The sequence below is a fragment of the Lithobates pipiens genome, unplaced genomic scaffold, assembly GCF_037356315.1.
Source record: "Lithobates pipiens isolate NorthernLeopardFrog02 unplaced genomic scaffold, aLitPip1_a1.2 Scaffold_23, whole genome shotgun sequence".
Classification (NCBI taxonomy): domain Eukaryota; kingdom Metazoa; phylum Chordata; class Amphibia; order Anura; family Ranidae; genus Lithobates; species Lithobates pipiens.
Genome location: NW_027507785.1, coordinates 151980584 through 152004433, shown reverse-complemented (window position 1 = coordinate 152004433; position 23850 = coordinate 151980584).

Below are 23850 nucleotides of genomic sequence, written 5' to 3'. Positions count from 1 at the left end.
GAGATTGTGTCCATCGAATCTCCTGTTTCCGAAGAATCCATAGGTCGTGTTACTGGCACTCGTCTCAGTAATCAAGCCCTACAAGTGCATGAAGATTTCACTCATTATTTTTTTAACGAAGATGGACAGCTCCCATGGCAATATGACTATGTGTACATTTTTCTTTATCACCCATGTTGCATCAACCTTATATACCACAGTTTTCATGTTCACTTGAAATAAAGTAGTCGACAATTTTTTACTATTAAATTGTTTTTATTTTTATCTTTTGCTATGTAAAGTAACAAAGGGTAACAAAGGGTATAAAAAAAATAGACAAACCTTAGAAAACATTGAATGCTTGCAAGTATAGAAAACTTTTTTTAATTCCTTTGGAATATTGAACATTTTCTTTTAGTTTCAAGTATAAATGGACTCAGTACACCAGATAACATGAGTCCCAAAAAATCCCCCCCCCCCCCACCAAAAAAAAATACAGTATTCCTAAAGTGCTGTTAACCATTTTCTGACTTTACAGCTGGACACTGAGTGCAGTAAACAGCTCTGAAATATTTGGTTAGATGGAAAAAGTGCAAAAGATTTCTCCATGTACACTGCACTGTGTAGATGGGGTAATCTCCCATTGGGCCAAGCTTCAGTATCTTTCTAGTCGGCCCCGCTGGCTCTCAACCTAAACAATGCTTGCACCCAATCAGAATGTTCAGGTATTGTGAGAGCAAGCAGGGCCGAGTAGCAAGATATGTAAGCTTGGGACAGTGGGAGTTTCTTCCATCCGTACAGCTCAGCGTAGATGGAGGAATCTGGGGTTGTAAACATTAGTTTGTGTAGGTATAAATAACATTAAATTAACACAACATGAAAAATTAAACTGTCATATGAATAACAAATTAGAAGGCCAAAACTATACGTTTTCATACACTGGATAATTAGGGTGATGCAGGGAAGAGTGGCTTGGTTCACTGCCAAAATCTATGGGTGATCCTAATTGGGAAGATGAGGGTGAAGAAACTGGGTGTGGCTGCACATGCATCCTTTGATAACCAGGATTAGATGGGTAAGGTGTATACAGCGGTGGGAGTCCCGCATACGGGTTAATGGCAGGTGTGGTGTCATGGCACTGCTGACTGGGCATTGGTTTACTGAAAGAGCCACTAGATGAATTAAAACCCATAGCCCATGGCTGAAATTTTGGATATGGGTGTTGCTCTTTGCAAGCAGACACGATATACATTAAATAGGCATGTATATCATCCCTGACCTCAGTGCGCTTATCTGGAGGAATCTCCCTGATTACACAAAGCAACATTCTCAAAAACATGACACCTGGGTCTGAGATGTTGAGGAATTCATTATCTTTGGCCTGGTTTTGTGATTGGTTTCTCATTTCTTCAATAATACGGTTGAAATATTCCTCAAAAAGTGTCTCTTGTTGAGTAAGGCGTGTTCGACGGGTGGTGGAAGTAGACTGGACTCTCCTATCTAGATTTGCCTGCAAATAGATCGAATATATAGATTATGCTTCTGATGCTGAGGTCACACTTTAGTGAACAGCATATGATGCTTGTACAAATATTGAAGTTGTGTCAGAGCTTGCGGCACCTGTTTAGAATAGACAGGCACTTCTTTTAGCCCCAAAAACCTGATGTCACTGTATTAATAGCAATACCTCCAAAACCAGAAGTACTAAAGTGGTACTTTGCCCAAAAAGTAAGCCGTTGTTGTTTTTCCTCTAAAGAACATATGTACCAACACCAGCTGCCCTTTCAATATGTAAGTAATAAGTATTTTGTGGACAGAGATTGTGACGTTTTGAAAATACATACCGCAGGTTCTTGAGTGGATGGATAATATTCTTGGGATGAAACTGTCTCCGAATTGGTTTCTTGACTGTTGTCAGAGTCTCCTGATGGTGACGAACTTTCACGCCTTGTGCTTGCTCTCGCAGGAACACTTGACACAGTTCTAGGTAACAATAACAACATTACAAGTTTAAAAAAAATAAACATGAATACTGTCATGTGTACAGTACACCCTCTATATGGAGCTGGGGGGGATATTAAAAAAAGGGGTTAGCCCATTCTAATCAATTGGACAGTGCGGCTATACTGGCCACAAAGTGTAAAAGTAAAATAAATAATATATATACTTACACGCGCATCTCGGTGGTGCGCCTCAAAAATGACAAAGCCTCTGCATGGGGGTTAGGCCTGCGACGAGTTGAGGGTGCTCCGCTTCTCTCCACAGCCTTCTCTTAATTTACTTTTTTATACCGGTCGCGAAGGGACCTCCAACGTGTATAAACCTCCTTTCCTGTAATATAAAGAAGACACCAACCATTTGATTTCCCATTCTTGAATTTGGTTTGTTTGCAGCATTGCACAATTGTCAGTGACGAAGTGCTGTATTGCTAAAAATGGCCTGGTCATTTAGGGGGTAAATCTTCAGCTTTTGGTCATTATGGGAAACAGCTATGATGCATGTGTATCCTGCTTCATAGACACAACAAACCTTGCACTCACCTCGGTTATCCTTTTCAGTTGCAGACATATCGTCCCAGTTCGGTGTGACATATCTGTATACTTCCTCCCACTTTGCTCTCTTCAGCACTTGGTCGGCATATCCTGTGCATTCTGAGTCCCATAAATCTGGTCGGGCATGCACCAGCGCTATAATGGCCTCATGTGAAATGTCTTGCGCCGCCATGCTGTCTTCTCCCCTTTAATCTATCCCTATCTAACTTCCTGTGTCATTTCCCAGGTACACCTACTGATTATGATGTGCTTCCGGGTGTTTTTTTTTTTTCTCACACTGCTATCCGCAGTTGACACAAAACACTGCAATTACCTGCAGTTATGTGCATATAGCTGCGCTACATCGCACCTGGATGCATTCAATTCTATTTTTTCTATTCGCACCGAACCGCACGTAACGAAATCGCAGCTAAACGCTATGTGTGAATGGGGCATTGTGAGATTTTAGCTGTGGTAGAAAACTAGAAAATCCGCAGCTAAAAGCACCATTCTATCCGTCCGTGTGAAAGGGGCCTAACAGGAAAAGGATTTTATCCATGTAAACATTTCTATACATGTCCACAAAGTCAAGCCATGTCTTACGTCGGACACCAGACATAAACTCACTTGAGGATAGGGAGTTACTTAAAGTGGTTGTAAACTCTGGTTAAAAAAAAATGAAAAATCTGCAAGACAAAGACATAATGAGCTAGTGTGCATTGCATACTATCTCATTATGAAATACCTTAGAATGAAGCTGTTGCAGCAGTCCCCGCACACCACTGTGCCGGGCAACATGACTCTGGAATGGTATTTCCGGGTTCGTGGGCTCCAGCGATGTGATTGGCCGGAGCCGCGATGTTGTCACTTCCAGGCGCATGTGCACGGAAGCCGCCTGTAATGACACAGCAGCTGAAGAAACAGTACGAACACGCTGCTACCTACAGGTAAGCCCGATTATAGGGCTTACCGCATTAAAGTGGTTATAAAGGGTTTACAACCACTTTAACAAAGGTGCCTGATGGGACACTGACTTAAACCCCTTGATAAAATCTTGGCATATACAGTTAGGGCCATATATATATTTGGATGCAGGCACAACTTTCATACTTTTGGCTCTATATGCCACCAGATTAAAATTAAAACAAAACAATCCAAATGAATTTGAAGTGCAGACTTTCAGCTTTAATTCAAGGGGTTAAACATAAATACCAAGTACAAACTTTAGAAACTGCAACCATTTTCATACACAGCCTTTACTGGCAATGAGTTCCTGAAGTCTGGAACCCATGGACATTACCCAAGACTGGGTTTCCACCTTTCTGATGTTTTGCCAGGCTCTAACTGCAGCTGTCGTGAGATGTTTTTGTTTGTGGGTCTTTCTGCCTTTAGTTTTTTCTTCAGCAAGTGAAATGCATGCTCAATTGGGTTGAGATCAGGTGATTGACTCGATCATTGCAGAATATTCCACTTTTTTTCCTTCAAAAGCTCCTGGGTTGCTTTTGCATTATGTTTTGGATCATTGTCCATCTGTACTGTGAAGCGCCGTCCAATCCACTTTGCTGCACTTGGCTGAATCTGGGCTGACAGTATTACTCTTAACACAGCAGAATTCATCCAGTTGCTTTTGTCTTAGCCCTTGTACATATGGTCGGACATTCCGATGGACAATGTCTGATAGGACCGTGTTGTCGGATAATCCGACTGTGTGTGGGCTCCATCGGACTGTTTCTGTCGGAATATCCGATGGACCAAGTTTGAAAGCTGCGCTATAAAATTTTCCGACAACATGGTCTGATCACATCAGTTCCGATCGTATGTAGCCTAGTCCGACGGACAAGGTGCCACGCATGCTCACAATAAAATTCTGAGACGGAAGCGCTCACTCAGTTAAAACTACCGCTCGTAATTGATATAGCACATTCATCATGCTGCAATGTTAAAAATTCTTTCATGCAGCGCATTCTCTTTTTCTTTACAATGCTACAAGAATGAAGTTGTTTTGCTGCTCATATTCACACACACTTCTCCCAAACTTATTTCTTTATTCTTTTTACTCATTTCAGCAATACTTTAATTTGTCACATCTCCCCATTCCTTTTTTTTTTTTTCTTTATAATTTTGTGGTTGTTTTTTTTTAATCAACATCTCCTTTTTTGACAGTTTGCTCATCTTTGCATTTTTTTGGTGTGTTTATGTGTCAACTTACAACAACACCATTATTATCTTTTTATTTTATTGTTTTCTTTTTTAATCTACAGGAGGTTGTTTGGTGTTGGTGCCCCTTGTTATTCATTTGACTTTGTATTTTTGAAATGTACCTGCCTACTCACAAATAAACTGTCCCTTTTGAAGTAAAACACATAGGCAAGTATTTCTTCAACCAAAAAAAAACTTTATTTAGGTGTCAAACAAATAAACAGGAAGGCAATGCTGGAGAAACTGGTCAATTTGGCAAAGCCCCAGGGCAGACATGAACTAATTTGAAAATGCAAAATTGGTGGCCTGAGGAGTACATATCTCAGGGATAGCAGTCTGGTCCAGAAGTCCAAGAGATCAGGAAGAGCAGATGACATCTATGTCCCCAGGCTGTGGTCCTACAAGAGGCTGCATCTTCTGTCAGACCAGACTGAACCCAGGCCATCACTCTCTGGTCTTCCTTGGGCACTTCCCTCCAGGCTTCCTTCCAGGCTGTGGCTCTGCTCCTGTAGTTGTGGCAGGAGGAGGGCGATGGTCAATCTCCCGGCTGCCACTTGCCACAGCCTCCTCCCGGGTGAGGTCTTCCTGTGTATGAAAATGGGACATAGTTTTAGTTTTTTGGTCATCAATCATACAATTGTGAGCTCATGACTGTTGCAAATTGAATGTTAATAAATAGAACAGACTATCATTCTGAGCCCAGCATTTTTCATTCTTGACCAAATCATTTTTGGTCACAACTGTTTCTTGAGATGTAAACCACTTTGTTAAATCACAACTTACTGATCAATAATAACATCTAGTTAACATCATTAAATGTATGATGAGAAATATGTTCAACAATGCTATACCTGTCTCAAGCTGGACCCCTGGACATGTTGCTGCCTGGAAGGCCCAAGTTGGACATCGGAAGCCTCAGCTGGGGGTGAAGGAAGCCTTGAAGGAAGACTGGAGAGTGGTGGTGTGGGTTCCCCCTGGTCTGCCATAAAATGCAGCCTCTCATAGTACAACATCCTGGGGTAATAAATGTCATGTGGATCTCCTGATCTCAGGGAATTCTGGTACTTCTTTCGCTCACTGAGATATATACACCTCACGGCACCAACTTTGCCCTTCACATAGGTCATGTCTGCCGTGGAGACCATGATCTTTACCAAAGCAAGAAGTTTCTCCAGCGATGACTTCCTCTTTCTTAGGTCATTATAAAAGGGGTTGTTCTTCTGCCACAGGCAGGGCAGCTCCCTGAGCAGATCAATGAATAGCCCCATAAAATTTGAGTGTTTGAAGGGATCCATCTTGTCTGCAAGACACAACACAAGACAAACCCTAATAATAATAATAATAATAATAATGCCATGCTAAACTTGTCCCAACATAGGCCTATATAGAAGCATAGGCTAGTGATGTACCAAGTTAAAAATTGTACCTTCGTTTGCACGATCGTCCTCACTCTGCTCACAGATCGTACGTACGACACAGGCATGTTGCGTTTTATATACAGTGCGTATGCGTAAAACTCTGCCCACTCCTGACGTTCTTTCTAGACTATTCCCCGCCCCTTCTCTTTCAGCGCAGTGGGGAGAGCACATGGCGGAGACACAGCAGGTGCGCAATCATAGTTCCACTAACGAGGAGGAGGGCGAGGAAAGCACGGAGCCTGAAACGTCCCAATCATGGAGGAGAAGATTTAAGGCCTCAAATATGTCTTTTGGAGAGATGTTGGAGATGGTGGACATATTGAAGAGGAACGACTATGATGGGAAGTATGGACCTTATCCAAACCCAAATATCAGAAAGGCCAAGATCATGACTAAAGTTGTGAAGAGTCTTCAGAAGAATTTTGGGGTATGACGATCCAAGGATCAACTGAGAAAACTCTGGTCAGACTTGAAACTGAGGGAGCACGATCAGTACAGAAGGATCAAGCGAGTTCTTCAAAAAAGTAAGTAGTTGTCGTGTGTTCATATTATTCTTATTGTTTGCATACTGCTCCATGTGCTTTGATTTAATGTTGTACAGTTTAAAATGGCCACTTTCATGTTCATGGGTTCAATCGTTCGTGCTAAACATTGTTCGTTAGCCCACTCCAAAAACCATGTTTTTCCAAATTGCACTTCACCACATTTTTTCACACTACAGGTAAGTATTCCAGCTTTCGAAAGTGTCAAAAATAATGTTCTCACCTTTGAACTCGGCCAAAAAACACAATTGTACGACACTTCCAAGCAATGTTTCATATTCCTATTTCTGCCCTCTGTGTGCTAAGTATTTCTTTTTTTGCATTCTCATAGGGGAGAGAAGACTCAGGACGTCTGAGGACACCAGGGACACCACACCTCCCAAAGATGGGGAAATACCAACACCAGAAGCAGAGGAGGAGGAGGAAGGAGAGATTGTTGAAGTTGGCCAAATTGTCACCACAACAGGTGAGTGTCGGAAACCACAGCTTCCAGTAAGCTAATCAATGTATGTCTGCATATTTATAATACATGGTGTGTTTATTTTATTTTTTGGGTGATGTGGAAGAAGAATCACATTTTACCAGTGAAAGTGCCCAGATCCTCATTAGGGAGATAATGGGGTGCAATTGCGATTTAGAGAATATACAAAAAAACATCAATGATGTTCAACAGAAAATGAAGAACATCATTGATGTTTTGGGGAGAGTCTGAAACACCCCAAACTAGCTAGCATAGGTTTTTATTTTTCCGCAAAACTTTTATATTTTTCAAAAAGCCAAATTTGGAAGATGCACACAGTGTGTCAACATGTACTATCTCCCATCATGGGGGATCAATGTACGTGTTTTGTGGGTACAACCCTTTCCTTGCTACTAAAGTGGCTGAGATAAAGGGGTTGCACCCCAAAACATGTACATTGATACCCCATGATGGGAGATAGCACATGTTGACATTAGGCATGGGATCAGGAGGAAACTGGCCACTTTTGTATTCTCAATGTGTGTGCATCTTCCAAATTTGGCTTTTCCAGGGGAGACACCCCATCTGATGAAGGCAATATCAGCACAGTTTGTATTGTTTGTTTGTGCCTGTTTACACAAAAACGCCAAGTTATAAAAATGTTACCCAATATAATGATTTCTATACACCAAATATGTTGGTTTGTTGTAAAACCCTTTTCTAAATGTACATGTGAATGTGCTTTGAGTAAAAAGTGAAATCATCAACAATGTGTGGCTTCCTTTTTCAATGCGCAAAAGCAGTATTTGTAGTAAAGTTGTTGGTTTCTGTGGCAATGGGTGGTATTTACTAAAGGCAAATCCACTTTGCACTCCAAGTGCAGTTTCAGGTGCACTTTTGCAGTGCACTTGTAGTGCATAGTGGATGTGCCTTTAATAAATAACACCCACAGTGCTGTTTAAATGTCCCCAATCATGCCATTTTCATGACCACACATATTTCTGCCATGGTGCTGAAAATTAGCAATATTTTTGTCAGTAATGCACTACATACATTATCAACAAAAACAAGGTGTGTGTGTAGCAGACCCACAACATAATAAGATTATCTGAAGAAGAGACTGTCGCCTCATCTTGCTCAGAACTTTGGTTTGCACTGTTGTTAAAAAAAAAAAAACAGCAAACATACCTATGAGACACCTAAAACAAAGCCAAGCAGTAACTGAAAACAAAGCTTATTGTAGTTTCAAAGAAAAAATTATTAAAATAATGCCTCTCAGACATTGTCTGGCATTTCAGTGGCCCTCCTACCCACAAAGTACTCCATATATTGGTTTCTGACCTCGCGGGCGCTTTGGGGGGGGCAAGCCAGGACGAGCAGCTTCAAGGGCCGTGAGGTTGTCATTTTCCGGCAAGTCTGCATCTGGGCCAACTGAGACCACATAGTTTGAGGAATGTTTGTTCAAAAAATTGTGCAGAACGCAGCAGGCAAGCACTATATGATTTAGTTTATATTCCTAGGGATAGGGGGAAAACAGTGCGCTAGAATCAAATATACATAAAAGAGCACAGCAGCCAACACTCAAACAAACAAAGTTCAACAAACAAAAGTAAAAAATAGTGTAGCGCTTCTGAAGTGATAAGTTGAAATCAACATGTGTTAAAAGAATGATCATATAACAAAGATCATATAGATATGTAGATTAGCAAAATAAAGTCCAAAAAGTGGGTGTAAACTTCCGTGGAAGAGCCGGCACAAAGATGGTCGGACCGTATCAAAATGAGAGGCAAATCCTATTAAACGAATATGTCCATGTACAACAGCTTGTCTGGAAACATTAGGAAGAAATAGATGGATACTTCTTACCAAATCTGTTGGACTCACACAGTCGTATGACGGTTGAGTCAATAAAGCTTGGGGTCACAATCTGGGACCGAGGGGTGGATCGAAGGAGGTCCGTCAGCCTGGTGGGGAAACTCCAAAAGACCGTATGCCCAATGATGAATCTCACCGATGGAACTTCAGAATGGTTTGGAAATCCAACTCAGATATGGCCCACTGCACACCGATACTCCAAATGCCCCAAAGTGAAGGGGAAGATGTTTTAAGGGTTTAGACCAAAAAAGAAAAAAGAAAGAAAGAGCTCCACATGGTGCGGGTCAGGCGATAAAAAATGGTAATTTATTAAAAGTCAAAAAGATAACTAATGACTTAGTGATCACAGAGCAATAAGGTAAAAGTAAAAGTAAAAGCAATGTAGGGTGCCAACAGCTAGCCCGACGCGTTTCGACACATATGTCTTTTACCTTATTGCTCTGTGATCACTAAGTCATTAGTTATCTTTTTGACTTTTAATAAGTTACCATTTTTTATCGCCTGACCCGCACCATGTGGAGCTCTTTCTCTCTTTTTTCTTTTTTGGTCTAAACCCTTAAAACATCTTCCCCTTCACTTTGGGGCATTTGGAGTATCGGTGTGCAGTGGGCCATATCTGAGTTGGATTTCCAAACCATTCTGAAGTTCCATCGGTGAGATTCATCATTGGGCATACGGTCTTTTGGAGTTTCCCCACCAGGCTGACGGACCTCCTTCGATCCACCCCTCGGTCCCAGATTGTGACCCCAAGCTTTATTGACTCAACCGTCATACGACTGTGTGAGTCCAACAGATTTGGTAAGAAGTATCCATCTATTTCTTCCTAATGTTTCCAGACAAGCTGTTGTACATGGACATATTCGTTTAATAGGATTTGCCTCTCATTTTGATACGGTCCGACCATCTTTGTGCCGGCTCTTCCACGGAAGTTTACACCCACTTTTTGGACTTTATTTTGCTAATCTACATATCTATATGATCTTTGTTATATGATCATTCTTTTAACACATGTTGATTTCAACTTATCACTTCAGAAGCGCTACACTATTTTTTACTTTAGTTTATATTCCGCCATGTGTATTGGCGTCAAAAATAGGTCGGAACCAGCTGGCCAGTATTCCGAAAGTGTTCTCCATGACTCTTCTGGCTCTGGCCTGCCGGAAATGAAAGATCCTCTGATCCGGGGTGAGGGTCCTCATCGGGAAAGGCCACATCAGGTGGTTTGACAGAGCAAACGCCTCATCCGCAACGAAAATGAACGGGAGTCCTTCCAGATTCTCCTCTGGAGGTGGCGAGCCCAGACTGCCACTCTGGAGATGCCAGTAGAATTCCGTCCGTGTGAACACTCCACCATCCGATATCCAACCATTTTGCCCCACGTCCACATACAGGAAGTCATAGGTCGCTGACACAACCGCCAACATCACGATACTATTAAACCCCTTGTAATTATAATAGTATGACCCCGAGTTGGGGGGTGGGATGATGCAGATGTGTTTCCCATCAATTGCACTAAAGGTCTAAGGTCCTGAAGACTTCTCCCTGTCGCCAAGTAGCGCAACGTGGCGATGAGCCTCTGCTCTGGAGTGATGGCTTGCCGCATGCAGGTATCCTGCCTGCTGATATAAGGGGACAGCAAAGCCAGCAGACGGTGAAAAACGGGGTCCATCATCCGGAGATAATTCTTGAAATCATCAGGATTATTCTCCCGGATCTCACGAAGCAAAGGCATGTGCGAGAACTGGTCACGCTGGCGCAACCAATTCTTGGTCCACAAACTCCTCCTCACCCTGTTCATGGACCGGGCTTGTGTCAAAGCTAAAAGCCCAACACCAAGCCCCTGCACAGCGCAAACTCTACGACGAATATGTACACGAATCATGGCTTAAAACAGTCGGCTGGTCAGAACGGACAACAGAAAGCACAGATAAACAGCAATGCCTGAAAGAACGACCTGAAAACCAGAAACGAGCAGACAATAAGCAATGAAAATCAAAGCATACTATACCAAGATATAGTCCACAATGAGCAACAAATGCTTACTGACTACATGCACTGGTAAGCAGATACGCACCCACAAGCACAAACTGAAGAGCGGTAACGAAATGAAGCACAAATCTGAAAAGCGCAAATCGTCTCTCATCAAACTTCTACTAACACGCGATAAACACGAGATCAGCAGAAGGAGCCCAAAGGGTGCCGGACGTGGTCCTGAACTTCCCTTTTCTAGTGCCGATGTATGCGGCTTACGTCACCGTGTTCTTGCCAACTGGAAATTCCGACAACTGAGTCCGACCATGTGTATGCAACACCACTTTCAGACTAAATCCGTTGGAATTTATCTGATGTATTTAGTTGCCGGAATGTCTGACCGTGTGTACGGGAGCTTAGATATATTTTATTGTCATTGTATACATACAACATTTTTTCCGGGTTTACAGCAGCAATAAACCACTTCTCAACAAAACCACACATACATACTCCTAGCACATGCTCACATATTTATTTAAATATATCAAAATATAAAATGTTATTTAAAAATAAATAAATAAAAGAATATTAGAATTCCAGAAAAAAAAAACACACTTTAAGCGATTAGTGTGCATTTTAAGTGTCCTATATCTTTTCCCTGATGGCAATGGGACAAACACAAGTGTGAGTTGGAGTAATACTAATAGCTTTTGCCCGCTTTTTTAATCGGCTGGCATATGCTGTGTCCAAATTCGGTAGCTCTGTTCCTATGATCCGCTGTGCTGTTTTCACCACACGAAACAGGCACTTCTTACCCTCCGCCCTGCAGCTGGCATACCACACTACAGAGCAGTGGAGAAGAATACTCTCAATGGTACACTGATAGAAATTGACCAGAAGCCTTAAGGGCAAATCCAGCCTGCTTCCCTCTCCTAAGGAAAAACAGTCTCTTCTGCTTTTTTTTCACAAAAAAAAAAAAAAGTATTTTGAGACAACTCCCTTGTAAGATGCACTCCCAAAAATGTAATAGTGTCCACCCTTTCCACCTCCCCACCACCTCCCCACCACCTATATAAACCAGGCAATGATTGATCTTTCTTGATCTCCTATAACCTACTATAATTTCTTTAGTTTTTGCCGTATTGAGTATTAAATCATGAGAAAATGACACCACTCAACCAAATGTTGAATTTCCTGCCTATAAGCTGTCTCATCATTATCTTGTATGAGTCCCACTAAAGTGGTTTCATCAACAAACTTCACTATAGTATTAGACGCATGTATGGGAGTACAGTCGTGCGTAAACAATGTAAACAGAGCCAGACTTAACACACATCCCTGTGGTACCCCTGTATTCAAAATAATAGTGTTAATCCCCATACACACTATCAGATTTTCTGCTGAGGTTTTCCTTCAGATTTACCAAAACCATGTAGTAGAAGGGCCTGTCTGATTGGATACACATTGAAACTCCTAAGGTTGGCCTCATATTATATGGTTTTGGTAAATATGAAGGAAAAACTTAGCAGAAAATGTGATAGTGTGTATGGGGCATTAGACAACTGATCTCCTATTCTCACCATTTGTGGCCTGTTTGTTAGGAAATCCATAATCTATGAGCACAGCAATGGACATAGGCCAAAAGCTTTTAACTTCTTCACTCATTTTTTAAGGACTACCATAACATATGTGTTTGAGTGCTCAAGATGTGTCAAACACATATTTTAGGATGTTATTCATTGATTTTAGCTCTGCATTTAACATGGTAGTCCCTAAAAAATCAATCAGGTCATCAATAAACGCCAATGACCCAGTGCCCCTGGAAGCTATGCATGCCCATGCCTTCACACTGCCTCCACCATGTTTTATAGATGACATTGTGTGCTTTGGATAATGAGCTGTTCTAAGCCTTCTCCACACTTTTTTCTTCCTTTCATTCTGGTACAGATTAATCTTAGTTTCATCCGACCAAAGAATGTTTTTCCAGAACTGGTATGGATTTTTGTTGATGTTTTTTGGCAAAGTCTAATCTTGCTTTTCTATTCTTCAGGCTTATGAATGGATTTCACCTTGTGGTGAACCCTCTGTACTTGTACTCCTAAAGTCTTCTTTTGATTGTAGACTTTGACAATGATACGCTCATCTCCTGGAGAGTGTTCTTTGCTTGTTTGGATGTTGTGAATGGATACTGCGATCATCCACCACTGTTGTCTTCCATGGACACCGAGGCCTTGTTATGTTGCTGAGCTTACCAGTGCGTTCTTCTTTCCTCAGGATGTACCAAACTGTAAATTTGGCCACTCCGAACGTTGCTGCTATTTTTCTGATGTATTTGTTTAATTTTTGATGTCTTACAATGGCCTTTTTCACTTGCACGGATGCTCCTTTGAATGCACGATGTAGGTTCACAGCCATATTCCAAATACAAATACCACACTTTGAATCAACTCCAGACCCTTTACCTGCTTAATTGATGAAGAAATAATGAAGGAGTGGCCCACACCTGGCCATGAAACAGCGTTTGATTCAATTGTGCAATTACTGTTGGTCCCTTGAAAAAGGGGGGTGGCTATTCTTAAGAGCTGTAATTCCTAAACCCTTCCTCCTTTGGATGTACATACCCTCAAATTAAACTTGTATGCACTTTTAGCCCATATCCATTATATAACTATAAAATGAATATGTTTTGGTAAATACCTGAAAAAAACAAATTGTGCCCAAATGCATCCAAATATATATGGACCTAACTGTATATCAGCCTTGAAGAGGATTGGATTGTGACATGCCACTATATTTTTGATTTTCTTAAACTCAAGACTATATGGGGTAGAAAAAAAAAACAGGAGATTAACAGGATCTCTCTTACGCTTATCACACAACAGTGTATCTCTTGCTGTGGTGTCCCCAATGTTCATGGCTCTACGAAGTGTGCCCATACTGTAACCTCTCTGAGAAAATATTTCACTCATCATCTTCTTAAAATCATTCAGTGCTTTTATAATTTTGAATTGATTCAATTGTGTGGGTGTGCAGCCTATCCAATTTTCTCGTTAGCATGTAAAAGAGGGCGCTGCCCAGAGTTAAAATGGCAGGAGTTTCAGGCCGCTGCAACCCTGTGACCTAAAGTTAACCACTTCAGCCTCGGACCAATAAATACCTTAAGGACCAGAGGTCTTTTTGCAATTTCGCACTGCGCTGCTTTAACTGGTAATTGCGCGGTCATGCAATATTGCACCCAAACGAAATTTGCGTCCTTTTCTTCCCACAAATAGAGCTTTCTTTTGATGGTATTTGATTGCCTCTGCGATTTTTTTTTTTTGCGATATAAATGGAAAAAGAGCGAAAATTTTGAAAAAAAAAGATATTTTCTTCTTTTTGTTATAAGAAAAATCGAATAAACTAAATTTTAGTCATACATTGAGGGCAAAATTTATATAGCCACATGTCTTTAGTAAAAAAAATGTCAATAAGCGAATATTTTTTGGTTTGCGCAAAAGTTATAGCGTCTACAAACTAGAGTACATTTTCTGGAATTTACACAGCTTTTAATTTATGACTGCTGATCTCATTTCTTGAGGTGCTAAAATGGCAGGGCAGTACAAATCCCCCCCAAATGACCCCATTTTGGAAAGTAGACACCCCAAGGAAATTGCTGATGGGTATGTTGAGCCCATTGAATATTTATTTTTTTTGTCCTAAGGGATTGAATAATGACAAAAAAAAAAAAAAAAAATTTTTTTTACAAAAAGTTGTCACTAAATGATATATTGCTCACACATGCCATGGTTATATGTGGAATTGCACCCCAAAATACATTCTGCTGCTTCTCCCGAGTACGGGGATACCACATGTGTGGGACTTTTTGGGAGTCTAGTCGCGCACGGCACCCCGAAAACCAATCACCACCTTCAGGATTTCTAAGGGTGCAAATTTTTGATTTAACTCCTCACTACCTATCACAGTTTCGAAGGCCATAAAATGCCAAAATAGCACAAAACCCCCCCAAATGACCCTATTTTGGAAAGTAGACACCCCAAGCTATTTACTGAGAGGCATGTTGAGTCCATGGAATATTTTATATTTTGCCAAAAGTTGCGGGAATATTACAAACTTTTTTTTTTTTGCACAAAGTTGTCACTAAATGATATATTGCTCACACATGCTATGGGCAAAAGTCAAATTACACCCCAAAATAAATTCTGCTGCTTCTCCCGAGTACGGGGATACCACATGTGGGGGACTTTTTGGGAACCTAGCCACGTACGGGACCCCGAAAACCAAGCACTGCCTTCCGGATTTGAATATAAAATGCTATAAAAAACAAACTAACCAGAGTCACCCGTAACACTTATACGGTGATCAGTGGTGAAAGGGTTAACTAGGGGCAATCAGGTGGTTCAAATTTTTATTAGGTAGTATATGGGGGTCCCTGGCGCTATATAAAAACCTGACGGGGAACCTAAATAACTAACTGGCTAACCAGCGTCACCAGTGACACTTATACTGTGATCGCTGGTGAAAGGGGGTGAAAGGGTTAACTAGCAGCAATCAGGGGGTTAAAACCATTATTGGGTAGTATATCGGGGTACCTAGCGCTATAAAAACCTGGCGGTGAACCTAAAAAAATAACTAGCTACCTAGCGACACTAGCGACACTGATGCAGCGTTCAGAAAAATGATCGCTTAGTGACACTGGCAAAAGGGGGTGAAAGGGTTAACTAGCGGAAATCAGGGGGTTAAAACCATTATTGGGTAGTATATCGGGGTACCTAGCGCTATAAAAACCTGGCGGTGAACCTAAAAAAATAACTAGCTACCTAGCGACTGTAGCGACACTAATGCAGCGATCAGAAAAACGATCGCTTAGTGACACTGGCAAAAGGGGGTGAAAGGGTTAACTAGCGGCAATCAGGGGGTTAAAAACATTATTGGGTAGTATATCGGGGTACCTAGCGATATAAAAACCTGGCGGTGAACCTAAAAAAATAACTAGCTACCTAGCGACACATGCAGCGATCAGAAAAATGATCGCTTAGTGACACTGGCAAAAGGGGGTGAAAGGGTTAACTAGCGGCAATCAGGGGGTTAAAAACATTATTGGGTAGTATATCGGGGTACCTAGCGCTATAAAAACCTGGCGGTGAACCTAAAAAAATAACTAGCTACCTAGCGACTGTAGCGACACTAATGCAGCGATCAGAAAAACGATCGCTTAGTGACACTGGCAAAAGGGGGTGAAAGGGTTAACTAGCGGCAATCAGGGGGTTAAAAACATTATTGGGTAGTATATCGGGGTACCTAGCGATATAAAAACCTGGCGGTGAACCTAAAAAAATAACTAGCTACCTAGCGACACTAGCGACACATGCAGCGATCAGAAAAATGATCGCTTAGTGACACTGGCAAAAGGGGGTGAAAGGGTTAACTCTAGGGGCAATCAGGGGGTTAAATCTTTATTGGGGGGTGATAGGGGGCTACCCTGGACCTAACACTAACTGTCCTGACAGTTTTTACTGTCACAACTGACACTGAATGCATTGATCAGTAAAGAAATGATCAATGCAATCAGTGACACTGTGACTGGGGGGGGAGGGGGGGCGGGGGGGGGATCGGGGGGCGATCGGGGGGGGGGATCGGGGGGGGTTTGTGTGCCTGTGTGTACCTACATGTCAGTGTAGTGTTGGTGCACACTTACTTTTACTGTTCTCCTCGTAGTCCGGTCAAAAAGACCGCCCCGAGGAGAATGACATCACTTCCTCCTTCCTGTGTAAACAATACACAGGGGAGGAAGCTTCTCATTGGCCAGGAGCGATCCAGAGGGGGTGGCCGAAAACCAACGGCCATCCCCTCATCACGGAGCGCTCCTGGACCGAATCGGACCGCCGTAACCAGCGGGAGGGGGTCCGATCGGACCCCCCACCCGCTGGAAGGCAATCACGTAGATGTACGTGATTATGCCTGCCTGTGCCATTGTGCTGACGTACAATGGCAATACGGCGGTCCTGAAGTGGTTAAGGATAGCCCGACCATGTGGTGAGCACATGCATGAGAGGGCCCAAAGCAGAGGCAACAGGCAAAGTGGGAGGCCAGGAACATCCCCACCCTCCACAGGCTCTATGACCACACTGAGGTGACCACTGGATCTAGATTATCCAGCCTGTCACCGAGCCTGGCTGTTGACTGAAGATCTCTGCAAGAAAAAAAAAAAAAAGCTATGGAACCAAAGGTCCCAGCAGGTATCCAGGTCATTACTCCTAAAACACTAGGCAGAAAAAACTGGCCTGCCTTTAGCAGAAGGGGAGTTTTATGCTAGCTAGGGCTGCCCATAGGCAGTGCTGTTTTTTTTTTTTTTTTGCCTAGTGTCCTACACCTATAGGTGGCTGTATAACCTATGGTCAGGAATAGAAAAGTGTCCATAAATGAAAGTAGGAGAAATTCAGTTTGTAAATGGATAATAAACTGGTTAAAAGACCATATTTAAATAGTGGTGATTAATGATTCATACTCTAAATGGTCTAAGGCAGGGGTGTCCAACCTTTTGACCTTCTGAGTCACATTGGAAAAAGAGGAATTGCCTTGGGCCACGCATAAAAAACACAAACAACAAGGATAGCTGATAAAAAAAAAGAAAAAGTCAGGCAGATCACTAGTTAACGATCACTGATATAGATTATGAATAGAACTGACTAATAAAATGTCATCTTTTGTAATATTTTTCTAATATAAAAGCAAAAGAGGGCAACGTAAAACTAGTGCGATATTTGGCACTGTTTTTGATAAACGAATGCATCAATATCTGACCAGATGGATGTAGAGCAAGGTGCTCTTCAGATATCTTAGTTCTAATTCTGCCCTGCGTGTGCGTTTAATTATTAAAAATAGTTGCTCGCAAATATAGGTGCTGCTGATTTTTGTACTCACGTAAAATCCATTTCTCAGAGTTCATCAACGGACACAGCTCCTCCTTAATCTTGACCACTGGGTTATATCGCCTCTGCAGGAGTAGGACTAGGCAGAACAAAAAACACCTGGCTATGCCCATGGGCTGTCCTGAATCAGTATATAACCCCCTCCCATCTCTAGGTATTTAGTTTAGTAGAAAGCAATAATAGAAGTATCGAAAACTCCATAGAGGGGTGGGTGCCATGTCCGTCGATGAACTCATAGAAATGGATTTTACGGTGAGTACAAAAATCCCATTTTCTATTTCGCTCATCTACAGTCAAAGTGCCTCCTTAATCTTGACCATTGGGATGTCCAAAAGCAGTGCCAAATAAAAATGAGGGGTGTGCAAAATAATCCAAGGCTAGCCACGGGAGACAAAAAGGAAAACTGTAAACACAGAGATATGTGTACCTCTATACATGCAACAGTCACAGTTCATTAGTCCATATGATAAGCTAAACAATGGCAGATCCTAAAAGGAGATGATAGTGGGCAGCAGCTATCCTTAGAGAGAAGCCAGCTCTATAATAGGAAGACAAGGGAACAAAAAGGAAGCACCACCTAAGTGCAATAAGTTAAGTAAGATTTTAATGACACAGCAATAAAAAAAAAAAAATCAGGCTCTGTGCTGTGGGTACAAGGTGCAGTCCAGTGGCTGGTCCATCCTAATCAACAGGGAGGTGGTTGTGGGAGACAACATGTGCAGTCTTTTCCTGTGGCCACCAGGAAGACAGCCAGGTCTGACGTGGAACGCAGGTGGAACACAGGCGATGACATCACAGGAAGCAGAACCAGGATAAGCAACAAGGGAGAAAGTTCTGGAGAGAACAGGCTACATGCTCGGGATCTACTGCTCCTTCTACAGGCCTCCGCAAGAGCCCTAACCAGGACACAGAGGAACCTTAACTGGGTCACAGGAGCCCCATCTGAAATAAAAAAATATTAAAAGAAAAAACACCCCTTATGAGGGAACCCCCTCTTAAACAGCAGCCTGCAAAACCTTGCGGCCAAAGGAAGCATCTGCAGATTCCAAAATATCTACTTTATAGAATTAATGAAGGTATGCATGGATGACCAAGTGGCCGCCTTGCAAACCTGATATTGACGATTGATGGCAGAAAGCCCAAGAAGTACTAATCGCCCAAGTAGAATGTGCCGTGACAGCGAAAGGAGGAACCCGACCCTTAATAGAATAGACCTGAGTCACAGTCTGTCTGATCCATCTGAAGATGATAGCTGAAGAAGCTGTCAGCCCTTTCCTTAGTCCTCGTGTAACCAAAAAAGTGAGTCTGACCTTTGGAAGGACTCAGTGGATTCCAGATACACCCGAATTGCACGAACCACATCCATGGTATGCAAAGCAAATTCCTTGGGATAAGCCGGCTTGGGACACAAGGACGGCAACACAACGTCCTCATTCAAATGGAGGTCCGAGACAACCTTGGGCAAAAATTATGGACAGGGGCGAAGAACCACTTTATCCCTATGGAGTACTAAATAGCGACTACGACAGGATAATGCCACCAACTCCGAAACCCTGTGGGCCGAGTTAATAGCCACCAGGAATGCCACCTTCTGGGACAACTAAGGGAATCCCATGGTGGCAAAAGAGACCGTACAGGCGGAGCCACATGTCGGATTCCTTGAATGAAGATACGAACTAAAGAGGGATTGGCTCTGGATTGTTGAAAGAAGACTGCTAAGGCAGACTGTCACGTACCTGGTGATGGAGCCTGATATGCAGAGGATGGCCTCTCTTACAGCTCTGACTTGGAGCCCCTGATAGAGCTGACAGGAAGCACTGAGATGCAGAGTCGCACGAGTGCCTGGCGGGATCGCTGAACCTGGAGCTGGCTCGGAGCACTCGGCCGGGCTGTAGAGGTGTCTGTAGGAATCCCAGAGCAGTGGTAGGCAGGTAGCTGGAACAAGTAGACAACCGGTCCCCACAGGCAGGAGTGCAGACGCAGCAGAAGGGATGGTGGAACCTTAAGGCTGAAGAGAAGGCAAGTACAGGCAGGCCGGGTCATACACAATGGGCACGTCAGGAACAGGGGCTGAAGCAGAAGCGGAATTAGATTACAGGCCGGGTCGTCAACAGGCTGGCAGCGGAGTGGCAGAAGGAACAGGCAGGTGCGGAGTGGGGGACAACCCGGGGTTGGATGCAGGCAGGAGACAGGAACGTCGGGAAGCAAGCCGGGTCACAACAGGAACAGAAGGCAGGTAAGTAATTGCAGGTTACACAGGGAACGCTGTAGAGCAGACAACACTGAGCCTTGAAACTGGCTGAGTTTAAATAGCCTGTTTGGGCAGCAAAAGCTGTCACATGGTGCGTGCGCACCAATGGCATGCTGACAGTGGCAGAGGTAGCAGGTCATCTTCTTCTGAAGCCATCTTGGGTGCTGGCATGCCCTTCCTGACATGAAGAGGTAACAGGTCGTCTTCTTCGGCAGCCATCTTGGGTGCTGGCATGCCCTTCCTGACACAGACACTTGGCCCTTGATGGTGCTCAAAGCCAACTTCTGTTCAACGCCCTGTTGAAGAAAAGCTAAGATCCGAGCCACAGAAAAGGATCGAGAATGAACGCCAATCGACTCACCAAGAAATGTACGATTTCCACATACGATGGTATATCTTCCTAGAAGTCGACTTCCTTGCCTTCATCATAGTAGAGATTACTGATCCCGACAGACCTCTATCTCTCAGTACCCGGCTTTCAATGGCTAGGACATTAAAACCAGTTACTGTAAAGCTGGATGGAAGCTCAGCCCTCGGTACAACTGTTCCTCTTTTAGAGAAAGCTTCCAAGGAACGTTTACGGCCACCAGAAGATTCACGCCAGGCCCGGATTGGCCATAGGGCAAACCGGGCACTTGCCCGGCAGGCCGCGGCCATCAGGCTGCATGTCCTTGCGGGCTCGTCCAGCCTCTCCTCGGCCGCACCCAGCTGCCAGTTAAGCTCAGCCATCGGTGGCGGGAGGGGAGGAGCTAGAAGAGACGCCTTCGGCGGCCTCTGAGCAGCTGCGCGGCCGTCCGTATAGGTCAGCCGTCATGTGCCGGGAGGAGCCAGAGCAGACACCTTCGGAAGTGCCCGAAAAACCGTGAGTTCAGCCCCCCCTGTAAACTGCATAGGAGGAGCGGTGGGGGCGGCTGCATATAGAAGAATAATTCTCTCCATCTTCCTCCTGCAGTAACGGAATGCCTGCGAGAGGGAGAGGAGAAGCATTACGAGACTGCAAGAGGAAGATGGAGAGAATTATTCTTCTATATGCAGCCGCCCCCACCTCTCCTCCTATCCTGCTTCTCTCTGATGCTTCCCCTGGGTTCTCCACCGCACCCATACTCTCTGCCACCCTGCCATGCTCTCTGCCATCCCCCATGTTCTCCACCTCCCCCCCATGCTCTCTGCCATCCCCCATGCTCTCTGTCATCCCCCCATAGTCTCCACCTCCCCCCATGCTCTCTGCCATCCCCCATGCTATCTGCCATCCCCCCATAGTCTCCACCTCCCCCATGCTCTCTGCCATACTCTCCACCTCCCCCCATGCTCTCTGCCATCCGCCATCCCCCCATGCTCTCTGCCATTCCCCCATGCCATCTGCCATCCCCCCATGCCATCTGCCATCCCCCATAGTCTCCACCTCCCCCCATGCTCTCCGCCACCCCCCCCCCATACTCTCCACCTCCTCCCATGCTCTCTACCATCCCCCATAGTCTCGGCCACCCCCCCATGCTCTCTGCCACCCCCCATACTCTCTGCCACCCCCTCATACTCTCTGCCACCCCCCCATACTCTCTGCCACCCCATGCCCTCCACCTCCCCCTATGCTCTCCACCTCCCCCCATGCCATCTGCAGGAGGAAGATGGATGCTTCTCCACCTCCCCCCATGCCATCTGCCACCCCTCCATGCTCTCTGCTATCCCCCATGCTCTCTGCCATCCCCCCATAGTCTCCACCTCCCCCCATGCTCTCTTCCATACTCTCAACCTCCCCCTCATGCCATCTGCCATCCCCCCATGCTCTCCGCCTCCCCACCATGCTCTCTGCCACCCCCCCATGCTCTCTGCCATCCCCCCATGCTCTCTGCCATCCCCCCATGCCATCTGCCATCCCCCATGCTCTCTGCCTCCCCACCATGCTCTCTGCCACCCCCCATGATCTCTGCCACCCCCCCTTCTCTCTGCCATCCCCCCATGCTCTGCCATCCCCCCATGCTCTGCCATCCCCCCATGCCATCTGCCATCCCCCCATGCTCTCCACCTTCCCCCGTGCTCTCTGCCATCCCCCATAGTCTCCACCTCCCCCCCATGCTCTCCGCCACCCCCATGCTCTCCGCCACCCCCCATGCTCTCCGCCACTCCCCCATGCTCTCCACCTCCTCCCAGGCTCTCTGCCATCCCCCCATTTTCTCTGCCATCCCCCATGCTCTCTGCCGCCCCCCCATACTCTCTGCCACCCCCCATGCTCTCTGCCGCCCCCCCCATACTCTCTGCCACCCCCCATGCTCTCTGCCACCCCCCATGCTCTCCACCTCCCCCTATGCTCTCCCCCTCCCCCCATGCCATCTGCCATCCCCCCATGCTCTCCACCTCCCCCTATGCTTTCCACCTCCCCCCCATGCTCTCCACGTCCCCCCTATGCTCTCTGCCATCCCCCCATAGTCTCCACCTCCCCCCATGTTCTCTGCCATCCCCCCATACTCTCCACCTCCCCCATGCTCTCTGCCACCCCCCATGCTCTCTGCCACCCCCCCATGCTCTCCACCACCCATCCATGCTCTCCGCCTCCCCCCATGCTCTCTGCCATCCCACCATGCTCTCTGCCATCCCCCCATGCCATCTGCCATCTCCCATGCCATATGCCATCCCCCATGCTCTCCACCTCCCCATGCTCTCTGCCATCCCCAATAGTCTCCGCCACCCCCCCATACTCTCCACCTCCCCCCATACTCTCTGCCACCCCCCCATACTCTCTGCCATCCCCCCATGCTCTCCACCTCCCCCCATGCTCTCCACCTCCCCCCATGCTCTCTGCCACCCCCCCCATGCTCTCTGCCATCCCCCCATGCTCTCTGCCATCCCCCCATGCCATCTGCCATCCCCCATGCTCTCCGCCTCCCCACCATGCTCTCTGCCACCCCCCATGCTCTCTGCCACCCCCCATGCTCTCTGCCATCCCCTCATGCTCTGCCATCCCCCCATGCCATCTGCCATCCCCCCATGCTCTCCACCTCCCCCCATGCTCTCTGCCATCCCCCATAGTCTCCACCCCCCCCATGCTCTCCGCCACCCCCCATGCTCTCTGCCACCCCCCCATACTCTCTGCCACCCCCCATGCTCTCTGCCACCCCCCATGCTCTCCACCTCCCCCTATGCTCTCCCCCTCCCCCCATGCCATCTGCCATCCCCCCATGCTCTCCACCTCCCCCTATGCTTTCCACCTCCCCCCCATGCTCTCCACGTCCCCCCTATGCTCTCTGCCATCCCCCCATAGTCTCCACCTCCCCCCATGTTCTCTGCCATCCCCCCATACTCTCCACCTCCCCCATGCTCTCTGCCCCCCCATGCTCTCTGCCACCCCCCCATGCTCTCCACCACCCATCCATGCTCTCCGCCTCCCCCCATGCTCTCTGCCATCCCACCATGCTCTCTGCCATCCCCCCATGCCATCTGCCATCTCCCATGCCATATGCCATCCCCCATGCTCTCCACCTCCCCATGCTCTCTGCCATCCCCAATAGTCTCCGCCACCCCCCCATACTCTCCACCTCCCCCCATACTCTCTGCCACCCCCCCATACTCTCTGCCATCCCCCATGCTCTCCACCTCCCCCCATGCTCTCTGCCATCCCCCCATGCTCTCTGCCACCCCCCCATGCTCTCTGCCATCCCCCCATGCTCTCTGCCATCCCCCCATGCCATCTGCCATCCCCC